Here is a 23,617-nt window from a genome sequence, read left to right on the forward strand (position 1 = left end):
CCACACGATTATTTGTATGAATTACGCAATTATCAGGAAATCATGGAAATTGGGGATACTTTTCTCTTAGATAGAATCTTGCCGCTTTCGTTGAAGGAAATCGCTGCAGATTGGTTCAGATTTTCGAGACCATTCGGCACTTTTAGGGAATTTGAGAAGGCGTTCTTGGAAGAATTCTTTAGTGTCGATTACGACTCGGAAATAGCAAGGATCATTCAGAACAATTACCAGTCACCAGACCAGTCTCTTCTTGCATTTATTCGACACACCAGGAAGCTTTTTGCAATGAGGGAGAAACGGGGGACAGAAGACGAGGTCATCCAGCACGTTTTGAAATTTTCCCATCCTAAATTCAGAACGCACCTGTACGATAGAACCTTTGCAACCTTGAAAGATCTGGAGATTCGCGCTATGGACATTCAAAAGAGATTGTATTCAGAAACCCTGTACTATTGTCCAGAACTGAGGGACAACAGTTCGCCGCATCTGTCTGCCATGCCGACTTCAGCGAGTGGCACAAGGCAATTAGCAGCCGCGGGGACAATGAACACTTTCGGCCGCGTGCGAACAGAAGTATCAATGAGTGCCATAAATCCGGGTCTTTTCAACCGCTTGAGCCTTTCCGGGAATATTGGAACCCCGTCGAGAACAGAAGAACCAGCGAGGAGAAGGGGGTATGATGGTCAGCAGAAAGGCGCCACCTGTTCCGTCTCTGAAGATACCGTTAGACCAGAACAGATAACTCCGGTTCTTGCACACGTAGAAGGAAAGCAAAACAGGGGGAGGAATAGAGAAATACGCAACTGCAGAAATTTCACTTCTGGCGACAAAAAACCGTTAGTCACCTGTAAGGTTCAGGGAAAGGACTTCTCGCTATATTTGGATTCTGGTGCGTCTGTGAGCACCGTGTCTGTTGAGATCGCAAGAGAATTGGAAAAAGAAGGGAATAAGATTCACAATAAACGTATTAATATTTCTTTGGCAGTAGGCTCTGTACAATCATGTGGGGAAATGTATCTTACTGTACATTTGAATGGGATGAAATTTAAGCATAAATTCGTCGTTCTGCGCAATTGTTTCACGGGATTTATCGCAGGTCGTGGGTTCATAAGGAAGGCCGGCATATCGCTACATTTGAAGCAGGGAGGCTACAGTTTTGAGAACAGTAACGTCATTCATTTATTTTCTGCGGAGAAGAGGGAAGTGGGAAAGAAGCTTCCGTTCTCGCAGCAGGGGAGGACGTCGACTGTGGAAGCTGGAGCTGTGCTAACCGCGACGATGACTGCGACGATGGAAAGAAATGAAACTGTAGCTGAAGCAACCGCGACGATGGGAAATTGCAAACCACACCCCGAAACTGAGGACATGATTGACCGTGTGGAATGTTCGACTGACACTGTGCAGAAATCAGTTGCAGATTTCAGCGCTTTGTGTACTGAGGAAAGTGCGAAGCAAATGAGGAAGCAACAGAGGGAAAATTTGCTTCGGAGCACAAAACTGCCCATGGTTCGCCTCTCTGGAACTAAAGATATGGAAAATTCTTCATTGTTGCCATTCTCTGCCACTGAGGGAAATGAAGAATACAATTCTGAGGAGCCACGTAGGCTTCTGGACACAGCCTCCCTCATTTCCGAGCAAATGGAAGACAAGTTTCTTGCTGACGTAGCGAGGGCTACAAGGAATGAGGAGGTGGAAGGAACGAAGAAGTACAAGGAAAAGGTGAAGACCCAGGCCAAATCTTCGTACTTCGACAACGAGGGAATTCTTAGGAGAAATTTGCCTACGGAAAAGTGCAAAGAGAAGGGAAAAGGGAAAATATGGGCACCTACTTCTCTACGTTCGCAAATTCTCGTGTCGTTGCATGATAATGCATTCGCTTGTCATCCTGGGAGATTGAAAACGTTAGCGAAGGTTAGGGAACAATACACTTGGATAGGCCTAACTAAAGACGTTATCCAGTATTGTAAGTCGTGCCAGCCATGCTGCGTATTAAAAGATGACAGGAATAAGAAAGATTTCATGTCAAGTAAGGAGGAAACAAAATTCAGGATGGAAGAAGCCAAGAAGAAAGCTTGTGATAGGAAACGCCGCAAATGCACGTTTCAGATGGGGGATAAAGATTGGCTTAAGGAACATCCTATCTCTGGTAAGGCCCGCAGAGTAACCAGTAAATTCTTGGGGAAGTCCTCTGGATCACACGCAATTGTGGAGCAAACTTCGGCAAATACTTTCAAAATGAAACACAGCGGGGACGGAAGAATATTGAGAGCCAACAGTGACCAGTTGAAGCCTTATTCTTCGCCACCTGATTTTGCAAGGAAAGTAGCCGAACCCAATTCAGCAAAGAGAGCGCACGTAACTTCGGCAGGAGGAGCAAGACGAAGATATATCCCAGATGCGTTACAAGCTGAGAAACATCTAGTCTAATTTCAAAAGGGGATTTTTTGTAAATATTGTACATAGGGACTTGTCTATCTTTTCTTTATTCTATCTTTCACTTATTTTCTCTACCTCATACCTCATACAGTACTCATACAAAAGTGTCGTTCCGCAGTCAATTTCATCGCGAAAGTAACGCAAAGTTAGTGCGTATTCTTTTACCGTGTAATTTCATGGAGAAGTCGCAGTTCGGTGGCGAGTAAACGCAGTTCTAGCGCCGAGCATAGCAGTGACATCTTCGGATGTAGAGCCACTTCGATCCATTCATGTGGAAACCGGTCGAAGCGGTGACTTCCGATATCGGCAGGAGCGCAGAGCAGTAGCGTTGCCGGGAGTCGAACCAGCAGCCTTGATGACTTGGATGGATATCCAGGAGACTGTCTCTCATTGGTCCAGGAGGAAGGATGGAAGAGATGCTGAGTGGGTAAGAATCGACGTGGGTTAACCAGCTCCAGTGCTGAGGGAACAACGCGGATCTCGAAGTACACTTGTGGACAAAATTAGAATGAACATTGACTGTCAGTGTCGTGGGATCTTCTAATGAAAGTGTGTTTGTAGTGAACAGAAACTGTGGACAAGTACTTTGTGTATATTATTATTGTTTTTCTAGATTACAGAACTTTGATTTTTCTCTGTTCAGGAAGGGGGGACTATGTAATGATGCGATCATTACTGGATCCTTTTTTATGTTATAAATTGTGTATGGCTATGTATTCCTGTACTTTTGGGTTCTTGGCCGTTGGGGAGCGGTAAGTTTCCAGTAACGGTTTAGGTCATTAGCGGGGCCTATAAATAGGAAGGGCAGGGGAGCAGTCGGCCTCAGATGTTTGGCGGAGTACAGAAATGTAAGAGGTATCTTTTTCTCTGAGGGGAGCGGCTGGGCGAGCATTCTTTCCTTACTATGTGAACCGACGGCGGGGATGTTAACTTTCTTTCTTTTAATACACACACTTGCTCTTTTCATATCATTCCAATAGTTCATTTCATGTGGAAAACCGGGTACACAACACACATACCTTCAGCCACCTTTTTTGGTACTGAGGGTTATATTTTTTTTTTACTCGTGGAGCCAGTGGCTACGCGAGTCTACACACTCTCTTCGGGAAGGGGGGACAGGGTACACCGGAATGTAGATTTTGCGAATAACGGCCAAGAATTAACTTCTGTAAATATAATATGAATAAACCTATATATATCTAAAAGGAAATGGGCGTTAAGTTGTAATTTGAAGAGGTACGTGTCTATTGCCTAAACTAGCATCCACAGAACTTCAGGTACTGCAAGTTTTGAACCTCGGGACAAGGATTCAAAAATGTATGGTAGTGTATATTGTGTATGTTGCTGAGAATCAGCTTAAAAGCACAAAATATACCGATACATACTATAAAAGTTTGCCTTGGTCAGCATTTTAATGTTTTATTAACACGGAAACAAGGCTTAACAGTGCTTCCAGTTTCCCTTCAACTTTTTCTTCACCCTCGGTAATAGGTCTGTGTACCATGTTTACAAACACGTGTTTACACTTCGCACGTTGCTTTGATGCTTTCTCTTACCACAGAATAGAGGTAAACAGCATTTTGTACCTCGATGCTTCTTTCCAATAACCAATTTCAATAGCATTTGCTCTGATTGGTGTGTTATTTAGAACCGTTCTTAAATGGAAATTCCTGGACCTAACCTTGCATCCAATGAGGAAAATGATGTAATCTTTGACGTCATTTCCAGTGTCCAATTCAACAACTTGTTCATGATTCATAGGGACATTGAATTTTCGGGATGCGCGAAATCGCGAAATTTGAAAAAAAAAGATGCAATTTTGAACATTCTGCACGTAACTACACCCCCAATGATGAAATATCCATGAGTTTTATTCGCGGAGTAATGCGAAATGTGTGCTTTTTCATGAAATGAACTCTTTTTCGCGAAATAACCGTGAAATATCATCAAATTAAGTAGAAAACACGCAAAAACCGGCAATCGAGGTTTTGCGCGCAAACTGTCTATTTGTAACGAAACGTTTGCCTAAAGTTTCCTACCAGTTGCAGCTGAAGAACGTTTTATCTTCGATCACATCAGGAAGACGCTGCAAATTGGGATTTCCCATGCACATAATCTCAGTTCGAAAACTTCGCTCCCTGTCAAGCTGCATTCCTTTCTTTCCCCGAATGTCTACTCAACTTCCAGTTTCATTGAACTTGCTAGCTGTAGCAGCGATAAGATTAGTCTGTTCCCGCACATCAAGGGAAACAATGGTGTCATTTGTGTTTAGTCGTGAATGAATTTTGTTTATCGTCATGTGATTTTCAACATGTGTTTGTGTATGTGCAGTAGTGATTATTTTATTTGTTGGACAGCAATGATATCCTTTAAATACATACAATTAATAAATCATTTGAGATATGCAATTTAGAAATGAAGTGATTTTGTGCTGATGTTTTCTTTCTGGTTGGACAGCTAAGTACTTGTGTATGTGTACAGTATATAAAAATGAAGTAGTTTATCAATTTACAGCTCTCTTGTATGTTGTTTCCTCTCATAATGAAAAAGTGTGTGCCAATTTTTTTTTCCACCGATGGTATATACCGCTGATCTAACATTTTATTTACCGCTCTCAGTTTTTATTTACCATAAATTTGTCTCCCTAATGATTCATTTGATAGCGTATGAACAGCTTTAATGTACATCAGAGCCACAGGAAAAGAACAGCGAACCGTTACTGGCGATTGAAGAGGATCAGCATTTTCCCACAGTAAGAAACTTATTCCAGGCATTGATCCCATTCGATCCAGGGAAGGAATCCTAGAGGGATGCTTTCCAGTTGATTCCTAAGTTCTTTTCTTTCTCTCCCCTGTTAGGGAATTCTACACAGGAATCTCCTTCGATTCCAATTGGTATTTTCCAATTTCACGTTTAGAACCTTTTCCCTTGTGAGACGGGACAAGGGAAGAGACTAAATCGCAGGAAACTGAAATCACACAATTGCAAATCGGGTGTATTGGTATAATGGTTAGGTTTTCACTTACTTATTTTTCAAAATAAATATTAGTTTAGTTTAACCTCGGTTTGAAAACTTAGCGCAGTTTAGCAGCACAATGGCTCAAGAAGCCATGGTATGAGTTGCAGGACAACATGAACAATTCATAACGAAGCAATGTATTATACAGAATCCATGTTTAGCAAAATACTTTCCTTATCTTCAACAAAGGGCTATCTTCCTTATATAGTAATTAAATCTGTATTTGTAAGAATGCTTGCCTAAGAACAAGAAAATATATCATACAATACACTATTATATATTTATTACTTTATTGTAAGTTATTTCTGTCATATCTAATTCAAATCTCACATTGCAAAATGACAACCTTGGTTTACATCAGATTCACATATGAACTTCTTTGTACATTTCAAAGTTTATGACAAATATTTAAAATTTTATAGTACTTTCACACATCGAATAAGGCGTTATTAGTAATGGATCTATTAATATATATAGTATTATTAATAACACTAGAATTGTTCTTAGAATCAATGCTGTGAATATGTCTATCACCAAACAGTGTAACTATAATTCTCTTATATACTCTTCAAATCTTGTACATTTGTTTATATTAATCTTTTATATCTCTTATTTAATATTATGTTTTTATTATAGTTTAATATTTCCTCTTAAACATTCACTATAAGCAAGATGAATCCGGATTTCAATAACATAACACATCCAGTAGAACACTAATGGCTGCTATTTCCAGACATAGCAAGTGTGTCAACAAAAATTAAAAACTTTTCATACTTTACCAAGTATCTGGAACAAATATCAATTTACATATCTGGAGATCAACTTCAATCCATTTATTATGCCTTAATTTTTAGATACTTGAATATAAAAGCATATTTCATGCTTAATTTGTCCATATCAAGGAGCTCACTCCTTCACCATCCAAGAAAAGCCAAGTTCATAGAGAGCCATCCTCCAGCAATAGTACCAGCTCCTTTACTTTTCTTGTATAGTCATCGAGTATAGGCTTGAAATATTAGTACATTAGAAAAGCCTATTTAGAATGTAATTTTGTACATATTTGCTTGTAATGCTACATGATAACAATAAAAAAAACAATTTTACCAACATGAGGTTTAATTTAGATAACTTAGGCCAAAAATCTGCTTATCACAATATTACTATATTTACGATTTTTTCTTAGAGTGAGTTTACAACACTAACAGTCATCCTACACTGAATTTGGGAATAGATATCAAGTACTGTAAGCACACTATTGCAAAACATTATCTGAACTTAAAAATAAGCAAGTTTTTAACTGAAAATGACAAATTATCAAGAAAGTATTCCTTAAGTAATAATTACAACAAAAAAAATCCTGGAGTATAAATTCTCACTTTTTTCACTTCAGCCATTGAATACCGATAATATATTAAATGATCAAAGAGATTTATAATTTTATCTCTATTGAATTATGTGACATAATTGTCGCATTGGTTACTGAAAATTGGAAAATATTGTTTGCGGACATGAAAGTATGCTGTTCCAAACTGGTGGTCGCAAGTCAGAAAATATGACTATTTTTTAGTTTGTCGCGTAACTGAATTTATCAGGTCGCCATTTTTAACGACTATACTCTATCCCAGGAATCTGTGGAGCAAGGCCGCATATGACGTCAGAGAAGAGGGAGGGGTATCTAGTGAACCGAGCGAAGCAGTACACGCTGTTACGAAGGCTGGTCAGTCGCTCCCCTCCCCCTCCACGCAATCCCGATCCCTTTCATGTGTTCATTGGTGGAGCAGTTTCGCGTCACTACTTGCGCAGAGACATGTTTTCGTTCGCTTGATACCAGGGACAAGGTATATGAAATGTTGATCATTATAAACACTTCATGAACGTTTCCTCAGTGCCTGGACATAAAACACGGAGCAAGGAAACTTTCCACACTGCAACTCCCAGACTAACTCATACAACGTTCCCTATTCCATAAGCTATCGTATCAGTTTAACATCTCAGTCCAAATGGATATCATTAGATCTTATTTGTTTTATATCACCAACCTACAAAAATTCTACAACATTGGTCTTTGTCCTTTTTTCCTACATGTTCTGCGACAAACTATTTTCGTACGGGAGAGAGCTGTCTCCTCCTTGAACTGAAACAGCACGTTGGATCCTCTCGTTAGCTTCGGCAGGGCGCCGCTGATCACACTTTGGGAACCACTGGGTTAGATAGCTATACCCTGTCCCAGCTAACTGTGGATCAAGGCTGCGCATAGTGTCAGAGTAGCGAGGGAATCTATTGGCCAACGCGCAGCAGGAGACACTGGTAAGTGCAGTCGCTTTTCCCCACTCCACGCAATTCTATTCCTCTCACGTGTTCATTGGTGGAGTCGTCTCGCGTCGCTACTTGCGCAGATACTTGTTTTCGTTTGCCTGCTCCCCAGTTAGCTGGGACGGAGTATAGATGCTTATTGAAAGGAAGAAAGGCGAATCCAGTTATTATCTAAATACGTAATAGATCCCAGTATGAACTTGTATACAACGCCAAACTATTTTCAATCCAATTTGAGTTGAGTTGGTGTTTTAAGTCCACTAATCGGGACTGGACCTACAGTTTAGAGTGGGATCCGAGTCACTATGTGCCTCCACCGGGTATTGAACCCGGGACCACTTGATTACAAGGCGACAACGCTTCCACTGCGCCATCGGGGAAGCCCACCAATCAATCCAATTTGAATGTTATGATTTGTAAAGTAGTAGTAGTAATAATGGCAATAATAATAATAAACGTTTCTATGACTGTCACCCGTGAGGAAAAATCCTGCGGAAGTCCTTGGTACGGACACATTTCGTCTTGACATTAAACTAACGAACTCCATCCTTCAGATAGGTCCTACACAATTACTTCTGCTGGTACTGGGAGATAGGGGAAAATGGCCGACTCTGCATCCGCCCTTTCAGAAACCCTTTCATCCATTGTTGCGATAAAGTTCGCTCGCCGGATCCGCAACAAAGAAGAAGAAAGCGGAGAGGAATCTTGTGGCCAGGAGACATAACACGCCGGAAACTTGGTTGTTGCCGAAGTTCGCAAGTTTAATAAACGTTTTTGTTCGTCTCGTCATGTTCCAAGCTGCTTCCGCTTTCAATTCGCACGTGGCTTCCTAATTACGTGGATCTCCAGCTGGAAGAAAGTCGGACAAGGCTTAAGATGAGAAAACCTTCTCCATCAGGAACAAGAAAGTCTAGATTTCGCCGAAAACTCGCACCAAAAACAAAGCCTTTGGACGTGGTTCCTCATTTCGGCTTAAAAATAACTAAGTTAAAGTTCAAGTCCTGATTAGAACGCCACCTTAGTTCAAGAAAAGTTCCGAAAGATCAATTCTCTCTGTTACCACCCGTTAAGTCCGCGTGGAGCCCAGTATATCCTCCCCTCAAACCTTTCCCACCAATAGCGTCCGTTTTAGGAACTGACAGCTCTTGACAAGTCCACGTGGAGTAAATGAGATGTTGCCAACTCAGTCTCTTTAGAGATTTCTGAACGTGAGGCTGCGTTAGCTTTGCTAAGTTGTGTTATCTTTTATACAATGTGGAGACCTGACAACAGCGCTTCTCGGAAACCAGATACGCGCCCAGTCGACTTCCTCTCCAGGTGTTAGATCCCGAACTGGCGTTCGAATCAGGACCTACACCTTGTAACACCCTGTTTATTTTTAACATGTATACTTTATGTTGGTTTGTTATTTTACCCTCTAATACGTTTTATTTCTTTGGTTTAATGTTACTGAATGTTAGTGTTGTTGAATTTAAATATTTTGGCTTCATGCGATGAAAGTAAATTGTCTAAGATACCAGAACTTCAACACCGGAAGCTGAAGCCGTTTCAGGTTTTGAAAAAAAAAATCTTCAAAGGTCGAGTCTGTTATTGAAGGGGTTGCCATGACAACGTGTTGTGATTAGATAGAACCAAGTCTGAGTCTGCTCCAGAGTTAGCTGGGACAGAGTATAGTGGTCCGGATCCCACTGTAAACTGTAGGTTCAGTCCCGATTAGCCTTACTGTGCAAAAAGTGGACATAAAACCAATCAATCAATGAACTATGGCAAACACGAAGAAAGCAAAACGACAAACAAGGAGCGAGTATTTCCAAACGTTTGCCTTCAATGTGCTAGGCTCGCAGAATAGGCGCAAGTTATCATCATGTTACGATAACTCCGAGCGTGGGAAGGCTGCTATCTCAGCTACCTGTCTCCTACAGCAAGACTACCTGGCGCCATAACGGACCAACTCTTGGTTGCATTAGACCAACAGACTGGTGGGCGCCATCAGAAAATGCTATTAAACAGGTTTGCCTTAAGTGAGATACATTGAAGAGCTTGTGATTTTCATACAGACCATTGTAAGCTGTAATTGTAACAGTGGATGAATGAGAGAGAGAGAGAGAAACTGTACATTCGTTTGAGAGAAAGAGAGGGGGAATAGAAAAAAAGAAGCAATTGAAGGTAGAGAGGAAATGAAAAATGATGAATTAATGCGATAGAGCGGGAAGAAGCGATATGAAGAGAGAAGCGAAAGAAAAGTGATAGAAAAACAGAAGAGGGAAATGAAATCAATAAACAGAGAGAAATAAAATAAACGAGATAGGAAAAATAAAATAATTCAAGAGAGAAGTAAAATAGAGTAGGCAGAAATGAAAAGCAAGAGAGAGGGGGACGGGGAGAAATAAAAGAAACAGGAGAGAGAAAAGATAAACAAAAAAGATAAAAGAAAGAGACGATAGGAAGCAATAGAAAGGAAGAGAGAATGGGAATAGAAATGAAAGAATAATTTGATAGGTAAAATAGTATAAATAAAAATGGAAAATGAAAGAGAAATTGGAAGAAAGGAAAGAAAGTGAAATGAAGAAATAAAAATAAAAGAGGCAAGAGAAAAATAAATGAAAGAAGTGGTAAAGAAACAAGAGAAAGGGAGATAAACAAAATAAGCGATGAACATAAGAAAAATAAAGAAAGTGAAAATCTAGTAACTTGATCAGCCAATCACTAATCGAGAGAAAATCTCGAAAAGTGACGCATCCCTGAATTTAGTAAGGGTCCGATACGATCGGAGGAGCAGTTGGCACTGGATGTGACCAAAAGTGGGGTTGGACCCGTAAAAAATTCCCAGGGATGTCCACCGGAAACTATTTTACTACATTTTGGTTAATTTACGTCACTTTCTTGCCTCTATATTAATCACGACGACGATGAGTGGTGAATAGACAGGAACAAGAACAAATTGTCATTTTTGTATATGGAGACAGAAAGGCTGTGTTTACACTTGAACCCAATATGGAAGATTTGTTACCATAGACACGATTTGTTTTTCATTTATACTGCAAACTGCATTCCCAAATTTAGCAGCAGTAACAAGGATGGGTTCGCCTTATGAAATGAATGCCTGCGATTTCTCAGACTTCCTTGGTTCACTGGCCAAAGGGTGAACCTCCACCGCCCCTGGACACTTCCTTCATTTGGAGCCGGAACGTCTAGCTCTGTTCAGGCGAGGAGGGACAATTTCCCCTAGGTCCTTCTCGTTGGTGCCGTTGCCGATCACTGTTGCCAACTTCGCTCTGACTGAACTGTGGCACCCGCCCTCTGCCCCACCATGCTCCGGCCCATAAAGACCAACCTTTGCCATGAGTGTACATTTTGCACGTGACGTGATATTCATACATAGGCTGCGTCACCCACCCCTTCTTTCCTCCCCAGGTATTTTTATATATAGCGCTGTGGCTAAGGTGAAGGAAGATGACAATATTGTTATCCGGGAATCCTTTATTTTCGATTTCATATGAACATCATTGGATTACTGAGATGGGTGACGCCGCTAAATCTAGGCGGTGAAAACTAAGAATAAATTGGCATCACTTTAAAGCTAACGGTAATAGCAGCGTCCCCACCCCTCTGACAGCTAAAATTACCCTACGAGGCACTTTATGCAGCCTTCGTTAATCTAGATCCTTGAAAGTAATCACCTATTAATGGTGAAATGTAGCTATTTTATGCACATCAGGTTTAGAAACACTGCCAGGATGGTCGTGTGAGGCAAGGAGAAATGCATTAAGTTTATGGGATCATTATTTTATTCGTTCTCATGGGAATATCAAACATCCAATGTCGTCAAAAAGTACATGGATGGAAAAGGACACGTTGAACTATGTCATAGTAGAAGGAACATTCGAAACTCGTATTTGATTAGCCGTAATTTGAAGTTGAAGTTGATTTTCCATAAGGAATACATGGGATTCTGTAAATACTTATTAATCATATGTTTCAAACATCGTGTCTAGCTTACTAATCAACTTGAAAAACAGTTTCCACTTGCAACATGGAGAGAATTCATATTCTCTCGCATACTAAACCTTCTTTTAAATAGCAGTGCCCAATCCGACGATATTGAAATAAATGCACAACTAGTGCGTAATTGTCCCTCCTCGCCTTCATTCATCGCGTAGACTGTAGTCCTGCCAAAAGAAATAGCCAATAATAATGCCTCACGACACACACACACACACACACACTAGCCCCATCCAGTTCGCTGCACTTTTTGACTCTCTTTGCACCGAAGAGTCTAGTTTCTTACACGGTGCAACACCCACTCGTCTACTTCGTTGATTTGGTTTCTGCACCGTTTGGATTACGTTCTGGGTCGGTGTGTGTGTGGTGTATGGTTACGTGGTGAGTGCTAACTTATCAAATGAACGTTTAAGGTAGCAGACAGGCATTTGTTGAATCTTCTGAATTTGAACACAGCTTTCCGTCTACTTGGTTGAAGGTCATTTCCTTGCACCACCCTGACTCTGGAATACACCTGCAGTACACAGAGTGTCAAAAAGTGCAGCGTCTACTACTACGTGCTACAATTACTAATAGGGCTATTCTAAATGATCTTCCCAATTTCAAAGTTTAATATCTCACGTTTATTTATTCACAATGACATGTAACTTATGTTAAATGAAAGAAAAACTCAAAATGTTTTAGTGTCTGGCAAAGCTGATGTTTAGTTACGCATTCTGCCGCTAGGCCGACAGTAAATCAACATGGCTGGAAACGAAGACGAGAGCATTTTGTGTCCTGGAGTTTCATGTACAACAGTCAGTTATTTGTGTCCAACGAAGTCTTAGGACGAAGTTCGGGTTAGATCCACCAAGCGGTCACTCAATTCGGAAGTGGTATAGACAATTTAAAGAAAGTGTGTGTGTATCTGCAAGAGGAAATCAACAGGCCGGCCAGGAGTTAGTGATGAAACCGTTGATCGAGTGCGACTTTCGTCAGAAGCCCCAAAACATCAACGGTTCGTGCAAGCAGAGAATTGAACTTGAAGCACACAACAGTGTGGATGATTCTGCGAAAACATTTGAAATTTTACCCTTACCGATTGCAAATGTTGCAGGCACTTAAACCTACTGACAAAGATAAGAGACTTGAGTTCTGCTTCCTTGGCCCCCCCCGTTCGCCAGATATCATCCCGTGTGACTTTTGTTTGTGGGGTTATGTTAAAAACCAAGTGTATGAGCCACCCCTACCTAACAACTTACATGAACTTCGAGTACGCATCCAAGAAGCAGTTGCGTCCATTGACTCTAGATGTTGGGAAGAGTGTGGAAAGAATTTGGCTATCGGATTGATGTGTGCCGAATTACAAAAGGCACTCATATTGAGCACCTTTGACGTTGAACATAACACGTATGTATGTAACAAAAAACTTTTTGAGTTTTTCTTTCATTTAGAATAATTTGCATGTCATTGTGACTAAATAAACGTGAGATATTAAACTTTGAAATCGGGAAGATCATTTAGAATAGCCCTATAATAATAATAATAATAATGTTGGTCCCGGGTTCGAATCCTGACTTTGGCATGGATGTTTGTGAGAGTTCATAAATTTCATCATATCATCACTCATCCCCATCTTCGCAAATTAGCCAAATGTGGCACAAGAAGCGAAGTAAAATAAAGCAAATCAATAATAACAAGAATAATAATCTTATAATAACATTATTATTTCTAACATTATTATTACTAAAATTATTATTATTGATACGTTTATCCTGGTACTTGTTCCCCCAGACAAAAAATCGTGGTTGCGTCTCTGAGCGAACTACACGGGGCTACTAACACATATGGACACACATGGAGATCTCGTACATAGAGGCAGAAGGAAAGATATAAAACATATGAGGCAGAAATGGAGAGAAAGATGGAGAGAGCGGAAAAATGAATATGGAAGTAGAGAAGCAGCAGAAGAAGATAGAAATGGAAAACAGAGCAAGCAAGAGAAAGATGGAAGTAGAGAATCAGAGCAAGAATGAGATACATGAAAGGAAATAGAGAAAGAGCAAGAAGGAGAACGAAAAGTAGAAAGAAAAGGGTGGAAATAGTGAAACAGAGTAAGAAAGAGAAAGAAAGACAAGTGGACTAGAGAAACAGATATACAGTAAATGGAAGCAACAGGTAGTAACAAAAAGAGAAAGATACAGAAAAACAAAGGAAGAAAAGAAAGACAAAGGAAGCGAGAAAACAAATACAGTAACCATGCCCACAAAAGGAAGTCTGAAACGTCCACTCTCAAGCCACCCACAGGATTGAAAACGTATTTAATGTGGGGGAAAAAATAAGGTCAAGATAAAGTCCTGCCGTGAAGGCACATAGGGCATGTGTAAGTGGGACCCGACACATTCACGATCTCGGCCATTCTCTTGTAGGTGATGTGATCAGCACCACGCTCCGGTCGTCTTTACCTCCCAATGTTGTCTCCTATCCACCCCGTATCTATTTATTAGAGGCTAGGTGCCAGAGCCTCCTTATACAGAGACAAGTACGAAAATGAAATTCGGATGTCCCACACAGCATTCAGACACTGCAGTCAATTGCGGGTATAGTACCAGTTAAAATCGCAACGATGTCGCCTTGTAATCAAGGGGTCCCGTGTTCGATACCCGGTGGAGGCACATGGCACAGTGATTAGGACCCCACCAGTCCCGATTAGCCTTCTGTGCATAAAGTGGACAACAAGTCAAATCAAAGTAATATATGCAGGTCGAGAACAGGGAAGGTGTGGGGGGGGGGCATGTGTTCTGTTTTAGTAGTCCAATCACATATTGCAACATTTTCCAGTATTTGACGTTCTTTTCGAGAGAAGCGGTAGAATGCGGGTATGTCCAACAGTGGTATGCCAAAGGGATGTTGCACGCGTTGTTGTACCCCCTCCCTCGAAAAGAACGTCAAATACTGGAAAAGGTTGCAAAATATGGTTGGACTACTAAAAAAAGAAATCATGACCCCCTCCTTTTCGAAAATCCTGCGCACGGCACGCCACTGGTGGCATATGATTGCAAATGTGCAAGAATGTATGTGGGTCGTTAGATCCAAGGATCCGGTCCCTAAGAACAGACAACAATGACACTTGCTCTAATATGTACGATAAAGGGGGGGGGGGCTTCAGGTAATGAAACATATTCCAAGTACTCCGATATTACTGAATAGTGCACACATATTGTTCATTGGTTTATAGAATTGTAGCATGTGAATATTTAGATTTTTTTAATACTGTAAATTTACTCCCATTGCTTTACGCAAGGGTGCATAAACATACCAGAATGGTTCCAAGTTGGAATACAATAAATATTCAGGGTCTCACCAAATGAGTTATGGATCCGAACCTTCTTTCCCCGCTGTGACAACATAAACACATTTTTAGTCTGCTTTCCTATAATCATTCAAAGTCAGTTTTAATACCCCGTTTGGAAAAAATCTGGGTATGAGATAGGTATACGTTAATCGTCCATTTATTTATAATTTTAAATACTATCGAAGACTCTCATAGTTTCCAATACTATAAACCTTTTTCGAGCAGTCATCTCCAGGAAGTTATCAACTCGGGGTAAGCCCCGGCACCTAATGATCTGTTGGGTGAGATGAGTCAATGCAAGGATTATCTCATAGTTTCCAAGACTCTGCTCTCCGTGTATTTGAATATTTTATTATTAAATTATGATGGTTACAAGAAAAAAACATAATAGTAGAGCATGTTAAAAGTTCAGATATCGTGAATATTGTGTGAGGAATGAATATACATGGATGTCCGGAGGAATCCTTCCAGGGAGGGGTAAGGAAGGTATTTTTTCCAGGGGGGCAAACAAGGCACATTCTCTCCAAAAATAGTGTTGTTCCCTAAAAAAATATTGCTTAAATTTGAATGTATGATGTTCACGCAATAATTAACACATATTATTGTGGCTAAAATGAAATTATATGTGTGAAATACATAATTTTTGGTTGCCTTTCATTTTCCAGAGGGGGGGGGGGCAAGGCCCCCCTTTCCCCCCTTCCAGACGCCCATGGGAACATATTGCTAATATGACGTGCAAAAAGTATATTTCAGGCAAAAATTATTTTAACTACAAGCTATTTCTTGTATGTTAGATTGATTGATTTTGATTGATTGATTTAGTTTATTTTACTTCGCGTTTTGTGCCTCTTGGCTAATTTGCGAAGATGGGGATGATTGATGAAATGGACATTCACAAACAACCATACCCGACCAGGATTCGAACCCGGGACCCTTGGCGTCGCAGCGCGATGTGATAACCACTCGGCCACAGGGTCGGGCATGTATGTTAGAAGGTGACAAGTGGGGTGTTGACATCAGTTGTCCATCTGTACGTACATTCGCGTTTTCAGAAAATTCTGTAGAACTGCCAGGATATGGAAATAAAATTGAACAGTACAAAATAATAATAATCAAACTAATTTAATAAACTATTATTCTATTGTCAATTTATTATTAGGGAGGCTTATACTAGATACTTCAAATGTGTGAATGTTCGTCACAACTACTTTTTTCTCAATGTACCGAAATGTTATTCTACTTTGTTATTAATTTATACATATCTCGTTCCAGAAATATCATTCAAAGTTAGGGGGAAAAGTTTAATCATTAACTTCACATTGTGTGCACTCGCATATAAATCTCATTCTTCAAATTTGAAAACACGTGATGAGACACAAGCTTATTAAATATGAAAACATTACGTTAGGGCCCGACCCTGTGGCCGAGTGGTTAGCACATCGCGCTGCGACGCCAAGGGTCCCGGGTTCGAATCCCGGTCGGGCTTGGCTGTTTGTGAATGTCCATTCATCAATTTCATCACTCATCCCCATCTTCGCAAATTAGCCAAGAGGCACAAAACGCAAAGTAAAATAAACTAAATCAAATAATAGGAATTAAACAAATAAATCATTACGTTCGGCCTGTTCTGCAAACATCATTAAAATTTTCAAGCTCACACTTGCCTCAAATAGTAAATAACTTAACATAATTTCTGATATTGACTATCAAAGGAGTAAGCTTTTGATTAGTAGTAAATTGAAATGATGATTTCAAATTTCGGGTTGGGTAATTGACCGATTCAACCCTCTCTTCTCTCGCAAAGCTAATATTTCTGTATAAAATTCGGCAGGTGCCATCTTTTGACCCCTTTCCTCAACATCAAGGGTGGGAAAGATTTCAACAACCGACATGGTAGCACTAAAAACAGTATATACGTACATTACTAGCTTCAAAAGCAAAATAATATGGTCCTACTTGAACAATTTCGGAAGTTATGCAATGAATTTTGTAGAAATATGCCCAGTTTGCTTACCTTCAACATCGAAAGAAATTTGCTTAGGTTCCTGTCCGCCACCTCGGTCGAAATCTCCTAAATAACGGTGCACACACGCAAGAAACACTAGATCCTGAACCTCAAAAAGGCACCAGAACTTCCACACAAGTAAGAACACAAGAGCAACGATCAGAAAAGATCGTTGGACACTTCACATGACAGAACGACACACGCCACAAACACGTACAGACGAACCTTCGCGGCAAACGGACAATTCCGAACTAACCAACCACGCCAACCTTGACTCAGTCACTCTCACTTTTCGATTGTAGATCGCAAGTTTGCCGGCAGGTGTCATTATGGTCGAGGAACCAACGGTAAGTCAGTGTTGCTAACCTCAGCAGCGTTCTCTTCATTTCGACTAGCGAGCTGGTGGGGTTAAGACCGGTTCTTTCCAGTGAATGGCTCTTGGCTAACTAAGGAGGCGGAACTGTTCCGAAGATCAGTTCCTGTAATAAATACAGTTCAATTTAAGGAAAGAGCACATTCGAGTGTATCGAAAGAATGAGCAGAAAAGACACATCTGATGGGACAGTGGCGGATACAGAACCGGCACTTGGGAAGTTTGATTTTCGGCAGGAAATAAATACATTCTAACCAATATTTTCGTAGTACAGTGGGATCCACTGGTATTGCTCGGCAAATTGTCCATGACTTAGTTCATGAATTTTTCTCTCACATCCAATGTGTTTTTAAGCGATGTATTTTTATGTATGCTGGTGCAGAAGTTGTCAACAGCTTGTTTTGAGTTCTCTTCATTCTTGAAGCTCTTATTGGGCCAAATAAAGTGCACGAACATGGTGATGGACATTTTGCACGGTAATACTCATGGATCCCACTGTACCAGGCAAAAAGGAATCTAGCTGACCCTGCTGGACTAAGAATTAGCGTAACATTTCAAAAATGAGGGTAATGGGTAGAATCCCGGGTTAGTAATGGGTGTTAATTATGGTTGACCCGATACCGACGCCGATATATCGGTATTCGACCGATACCATTCGTACCGGTATCGGTTGGATTTATTTATCGATACTTTTCCGGAGTTTTTAACGTTCGTGTGGTCTGCAACACTTTTGCGGAACATAACAATAATACACATGTGAAATTCTATACTCTGTTTCGGGTATCTCTGGAGTGAGCGAACGAAACAAGTCTGAGCGCAAGTAGTAACGGCTCCACCAATGCACAGATTCCTGGGAAAGCGATTGGCTGGCAATACTGAGGGGGTGGGGCAAGTACAGTTTACTTTCTCTTGGTAGACAAGGCTAAGCATTAAGAGGCAGGCACGTATCTAGAAATAGGTTCAAGTGTTCCGAATAAAGTATCTCAAAATAATAATAATGTTACATTAAAATACTTAGAATTATGGTAATTAATTAAAAGAGTATTAATTAAAATATTCAAATTATTAGTATATTTTTATTACATTAATACGTAAAAAGACGGTTTAAGGATAGTGACGTAACAGTACGTATTCATTATCTAGCGGGGCCTACCCGATGGTGCAGTGGTAGCGTCGTCGCCTTGTAATCAAAGGGTCCCGGGTTCGATACCCGGTGGAGGCACATAATGAACATAATGGTTCGGATTTCACTTTAAACTGTAGGTCCAGTCCCGATTAGCCTTACTGTGCACAAAGTGTCCTTAAAACATCAACTCAAACCAAACCAAATTCATCTAGCTTACGTAGATGGATCTAGCTGACGAAAAGTAAAGTTCCTGGTAATATTTTATGAATATTATTATAAGTAAGAATAAATCTTGCATAAATTTTCTTTGGTACTATCAGTCAAAGTATTACGTTCCTAATATAATCCTTGCCTTCCAATAAGTTCGTCGGCTCCATTAAACGACAAGTATATTTTCATTATTTAATTCTAGTACTTTGTAAGTCTTTTGTGAAGGAGAGGACCCCTTCCACCTAAATATGTCCTTGTTGATTGGTTGGTTGATTTGGTGTTTTAAGTCCACTTTATGCACAGAAAGGCTAATCGAGACTGGACCTACAGTTTAAAGTTGGATCCGAACCACTATGTTACTCCACCAGGTATCGAACCCGGCACCCGTTGATTACAAGGCGACGAATACGTCCCTGTTAAGAGACCATAGTGTGGCGGCAAAAAGTCGGGGGCAACAGCTCCCCACGCCCCACCTGAAATCGCCGCCACTGATATAATGTGTGTGTGTGTGTGTGTGTGTGTGTGTGTGTGTGTGTGTGTGTGTGTGTGTGTGTGTGTGTGTGTGTGTGTGTGTATACGTATATATATATATATATATATATATATATATACTACGGTGTATCAAAAAGTAAGGTGAATTTGTCTGAAAAACCCTGAGTTTTTTGTGTAGCTAATTAATTTTTTTGTATATGTCAGATACCAAGGTGATGCAAGTCTGACTTCAATTACAGCCTTCTACGTCAACCCGTCTGGTACCTAGAGCAATTCAAAGATGGCGCAACGACTTGAACATTACTCCAAGGAGGAGGTGCGCGGTGTTATTCGTTTTTTATTGGTCAAGGGAAAGAAACCATCTGAAATTCATCGAGAATTGTTTGGAGGTCTATGGAGAGAGTGTTATGTCGCAGAAACAAGTGTATGTGTGGTGTAACTCATTTGCAAGTGGTAGGATTAGTGTGACAGATGATGACAGAAGTGGCAGACCAGCAACGTCAGGTTGCATGACATTGCTGATGCATTGAACATCTCATATGGTTCAGTGAGGACTATCGTCCATGACCAACTTGGTTTCAGGAAAGTGTGTGCGCGCTGGGTGCCCAAAAATCTGAGTGAGGACCAAAAACACCACCGAATGGGCATTTCCCTGACCCACCTCACACGATATGCCCACGAAGGCAGTGGTTCCTATGTCGAATTTTAGTGTGATACCATGTGTCAAACATACTACAGTTTCATATTTTTTTCTATGCACGTTTTTCAATAAATCGAAAATTCGCCTTACTTTTTGACACGTCCTATATATATATATATATATATATATATATATATATATATATATATATATATATATATATATATTCCATGTTTGTTATTGAGAGAATCACTTGAGAATTGTTCACGAACGGTTTATCCATGATTCGAACAGGACTTCACAAAGAGAACGAGCGTGTCCGGTCGGTAGAACCCTACAAATTATGCCTGACGCAACAATGCATTCTAGAAGACCGGTTTCCTCCTGAGATGGACCTTAGTGAAGTGGGGGGGGGGGGGGAGAGTTAGGTAACGTTTCGAATTCTTACCCAGACCCAGTTTCCTGTAGACAAGTACTACGTCCGGCCGCAGGATTGGTACCGACCCAAGATAAATGTTCAAAGACAGAGGGAAATTTCTCAACATAAGGTTTGTAAAATCTAGGTAAAAAGAGGTAACATTACAACAATATTTGTAAATGTGTTTTTCTTTCAGTATTTCTAAAGATTTTGGAGCTCTTCTCAATTTGTACTTCGCGTGCATAATCGTTGGTACTATCAGTACAGTTCATAATATAAGCAGTGATTTATCCACACCACAACATCCTCTTCAAAATTTCGACAAACTCCAAACTTCTTCAGAAAGGTCAAATTTAAGGTCATTTTGGTCCTCTCAAAGGGTCTTAGAGCCTCCACCATAGGCGTAACTTTTCGGGATCAAGGAGGGGCACTTGCCCCTTCCCCAAATGTTCGTGTTTATTAAAAATTACAAGTTAGGGTACCTGAGGAGCAAATTAATAAAGTGTAATATCTGTAATTTCGCAAACGTCATAGTTATTTAGCAAATAATCCTGAACGCTGTTTTCATGGGATGGAAAACTTTATGAGTCTCTTCCCCCAAAGTTAAGCCCCAGATTTGATTCTTCCTAGCCCAGTTTAATTCTGCCTCCTCAAAATTAGGTCCAGTTTAATTCTGGCCCCTCACAATTAGGCTGAAGTTTAATTCTGGCCCCTCAAAATTAGGCTCAAGTTTAATTCTGCCCCCTCAAAATTAGGTCCAGTTTAATTCTGCCCCCTCAAAATTAGGCTCAAGTTTAATTATCCCCTCTAAAAATTAGGCCCAGTTCGATTCTGCCCCCTCAAAGTTAGGTCCCAAGTTACACCCATGCCCTCCCCCCGCCTCCAGGTTGAAAACTCTGTATAAACCCCTGAATATACGGCCACACAACTTCAATAATACAAAGGCACGAAATTATGACTGGTTAGTTAATATTGAAATTAACAAAATAATTTGAGTTGTTTTAAGCAGGGTTGTTGAAGGTCCAGGAACCCATAAATTATAATGGACCGGAACCTTTTTTCTCGCACAATTTAAATTCGGTCCAAGTTGTGTATTGTTACATTGAAAAAGGTTTCTGGACCGTAATTTAATTGTTCCTGAAAAAAGGTTCCTGGACCTTATTTAAATTGATCGGGAAAAAGGTTCCTGGACCGAATTTAAATACTTTACAGACAAAAAGGTTCTTTACGGTCCAGAACCCATTTACGCTTGCTGATTTTCTCTCCTGGACCGGAATTTCATTTTTTTATTTAAAATTCCTGGAACTTTAACAGCCCTGGTTTTAAGCCCACTTTATGAACATATATGCTAATCGGGACTGGACCTACAGTTTAGTGTGGGATCCGAACCACTATGGTCCTCCACCGGCTAGACAAAATGATAGAGAATGTTTTGTATTATTATTGTTGCTGCTTTTAATTGATAAAATTTCTAGCTCAATAACATTTTTCATTTAATCTCACTAGAATACAACACGGAATACATAACGAAACGATTTTTCTGAATTTCTTTTGTGGCAAATATAAATCGCGTTATGCCTATTAGAAAAAGAAAGAATTGATCTTCCAATCACGGAAACTTTTCAGGGAAGTAGAGGAATTATATATAGGAAAAGGAGACATTTTCTAACAATGAGTAAATGCACTTCATACCACATTAAGTTGACTCAAGTGTTATTTTATTAGTAAATTAGAGGGAAATTTTCTCTAAATGATTGATTTTTGCACCAAATATTGCCATAATTGTAAGAATTTCATTTCAAGTAGAAAAGAGCAGATTTTATTTCAATGAGGGGAAATTTTATGCGAGAAGATATTCTGTAAGGTATTTTTAAAGCACGGAGGAAGGGATTTTTATAAGAATTGCTTCTACGTGAAAAAATTTTCCCCCAAAAAAACATCAGAATTTTCTCATTGAATTGGGTGTACGACAAGTAGGTACCATTGTATAGATTCATTTTGCATTTAAAAAAGGGAAATTTATTTTTCATAATGTGTATTTTATTAGCAATATACATACATGGATGCAGTTCTTATTGAGAAATCAAAAATATTGCTTCAATGTGGGAAATTTCTTTCGACGAGGGAAATTTCTACAGGAAACACATCTGTTGGTGGGGTGGGAATAATTGGATGCAAAAAGGGGAAATTTCTACAGGAAACACTGTTGGTAGGGTGGGAATATTTGGATGCAAAGAGGGAAATTTATACAGGAAGCAATTCTGTCGGTGGGAATATTTGGATGCAGAAAGGGAAATTCTATCTTCCGCGAGGGAAATTCTGCTCATTTTTCAAATCCCGCCACTTGACATTCCGGTAACGTACTCACAGAGGAATAAGCTACGGACCACATCCGCTGGACGTGTACGCTGGAAAACCGTTGACCTGTGGAAGCTGCAGGGTGATCGATATATGCACGGATACCTGCCGGAGGGGTTGGGGGGGGGGGGGTCTTTACGATCGACAGACACTTCCTCGTTGAAACGCGATGCTCGTTTGCTTAGTAGGAACTGGGACACACACGAACCGGGGAGGATGTACGTGCCGTAAGGAAGCTGCATACTTAATTGTCAGCGACGCTATCGCCATCTCTGTGTTACACTTTAATTGCTTTAAGAATTAACATCACGTACGCCAACCAATGACCGAAGATTGCTAAACGATATATTTCCAGAGTTTGGAGATTGAAGTGTAGCTTGTAATACGAAGATACCCAGGAAAACCTTAATGAACGCAAACTAGTAGCGTAGTTTTTTTTTTTTTCTACAGAGCATTCCCTGACATTCGCTACGCTACGAGATTCGGCGGCAAGCGGCCCGGCATCAGCGCTTGTCTTTCCCGGTGAACGGGGTCCACGACAGTCGCTAGAGTCTGCTATTAAAATTACAGTTTTCATATTGTGTACTAACCTTGACTACAGAAGGTGTTGAAAATGATGTCCCTCTGCTGCAACACATTCCTCGCATCTCCGAATTGGCATTTACACGTGCAAGTTCGTCTACTGTAATTCTCGTACAATACTCTCTTTTAACTCACGATGGTGTGTGGATTGTCTTTGTATACTTTATTTTTTAGATTTCCCATTTTTCTTTCGAGGTTTAATATAGTGGTCCTATGTGGAACGGGAACACCAGGAAATTTCGTTGCAAAACGTCGTCGCACTTCTCCACAATTCCTCTTTCCGAAGTAACACTCGACAAGATAAATCCT

General features: G+C 40.2%; 1 protein-coding gene across 5 annotated transcripts in view; it reads right to left on the reverse strand.

Moving 5' to 3' along the window:
* Nucleotides 1-23,617, reverse strand: part of RhoGEF3 (Rho guanine nucleotide exchange factor 3) — an 831,957-nt gene that overhangs the window by 475,358 nt on the left and 332,982 nt on the right. For 3 of the 5 annotated variants that reach the window (XM_083115354.1, XM_083115350.1, XM_083115353.1), the window contains exon 1: nucleotides 17,119-17,353. The exons of the other annotated variants lie outside the window; for them this stretch is intronic. The gene's annotated coding sequence lies outside the window, so the exon portion shown is untranslated. Of the gene's footprint in view, nucleotides 1-17,118; nucleotides 17,354-23,617 lie in introns of those variants that run through there. 5 annotated transcript variants of the gene reach the window in all.

The sequence above is a fragment of the Lepisma saccharinum genome, chromosome 30 (assembly GCF_977018435.1).
Source record: "Lepisma saccharinum chromosome 30, izLepSacc3.1, whole genome shotgun sequence".
Lineage (NCBI taxonomy): Eukaryota > Metazoa > Arthropoda > Insecta > Zygentoma > Lepismatidae > Lepisma > Lepisma saccharinum.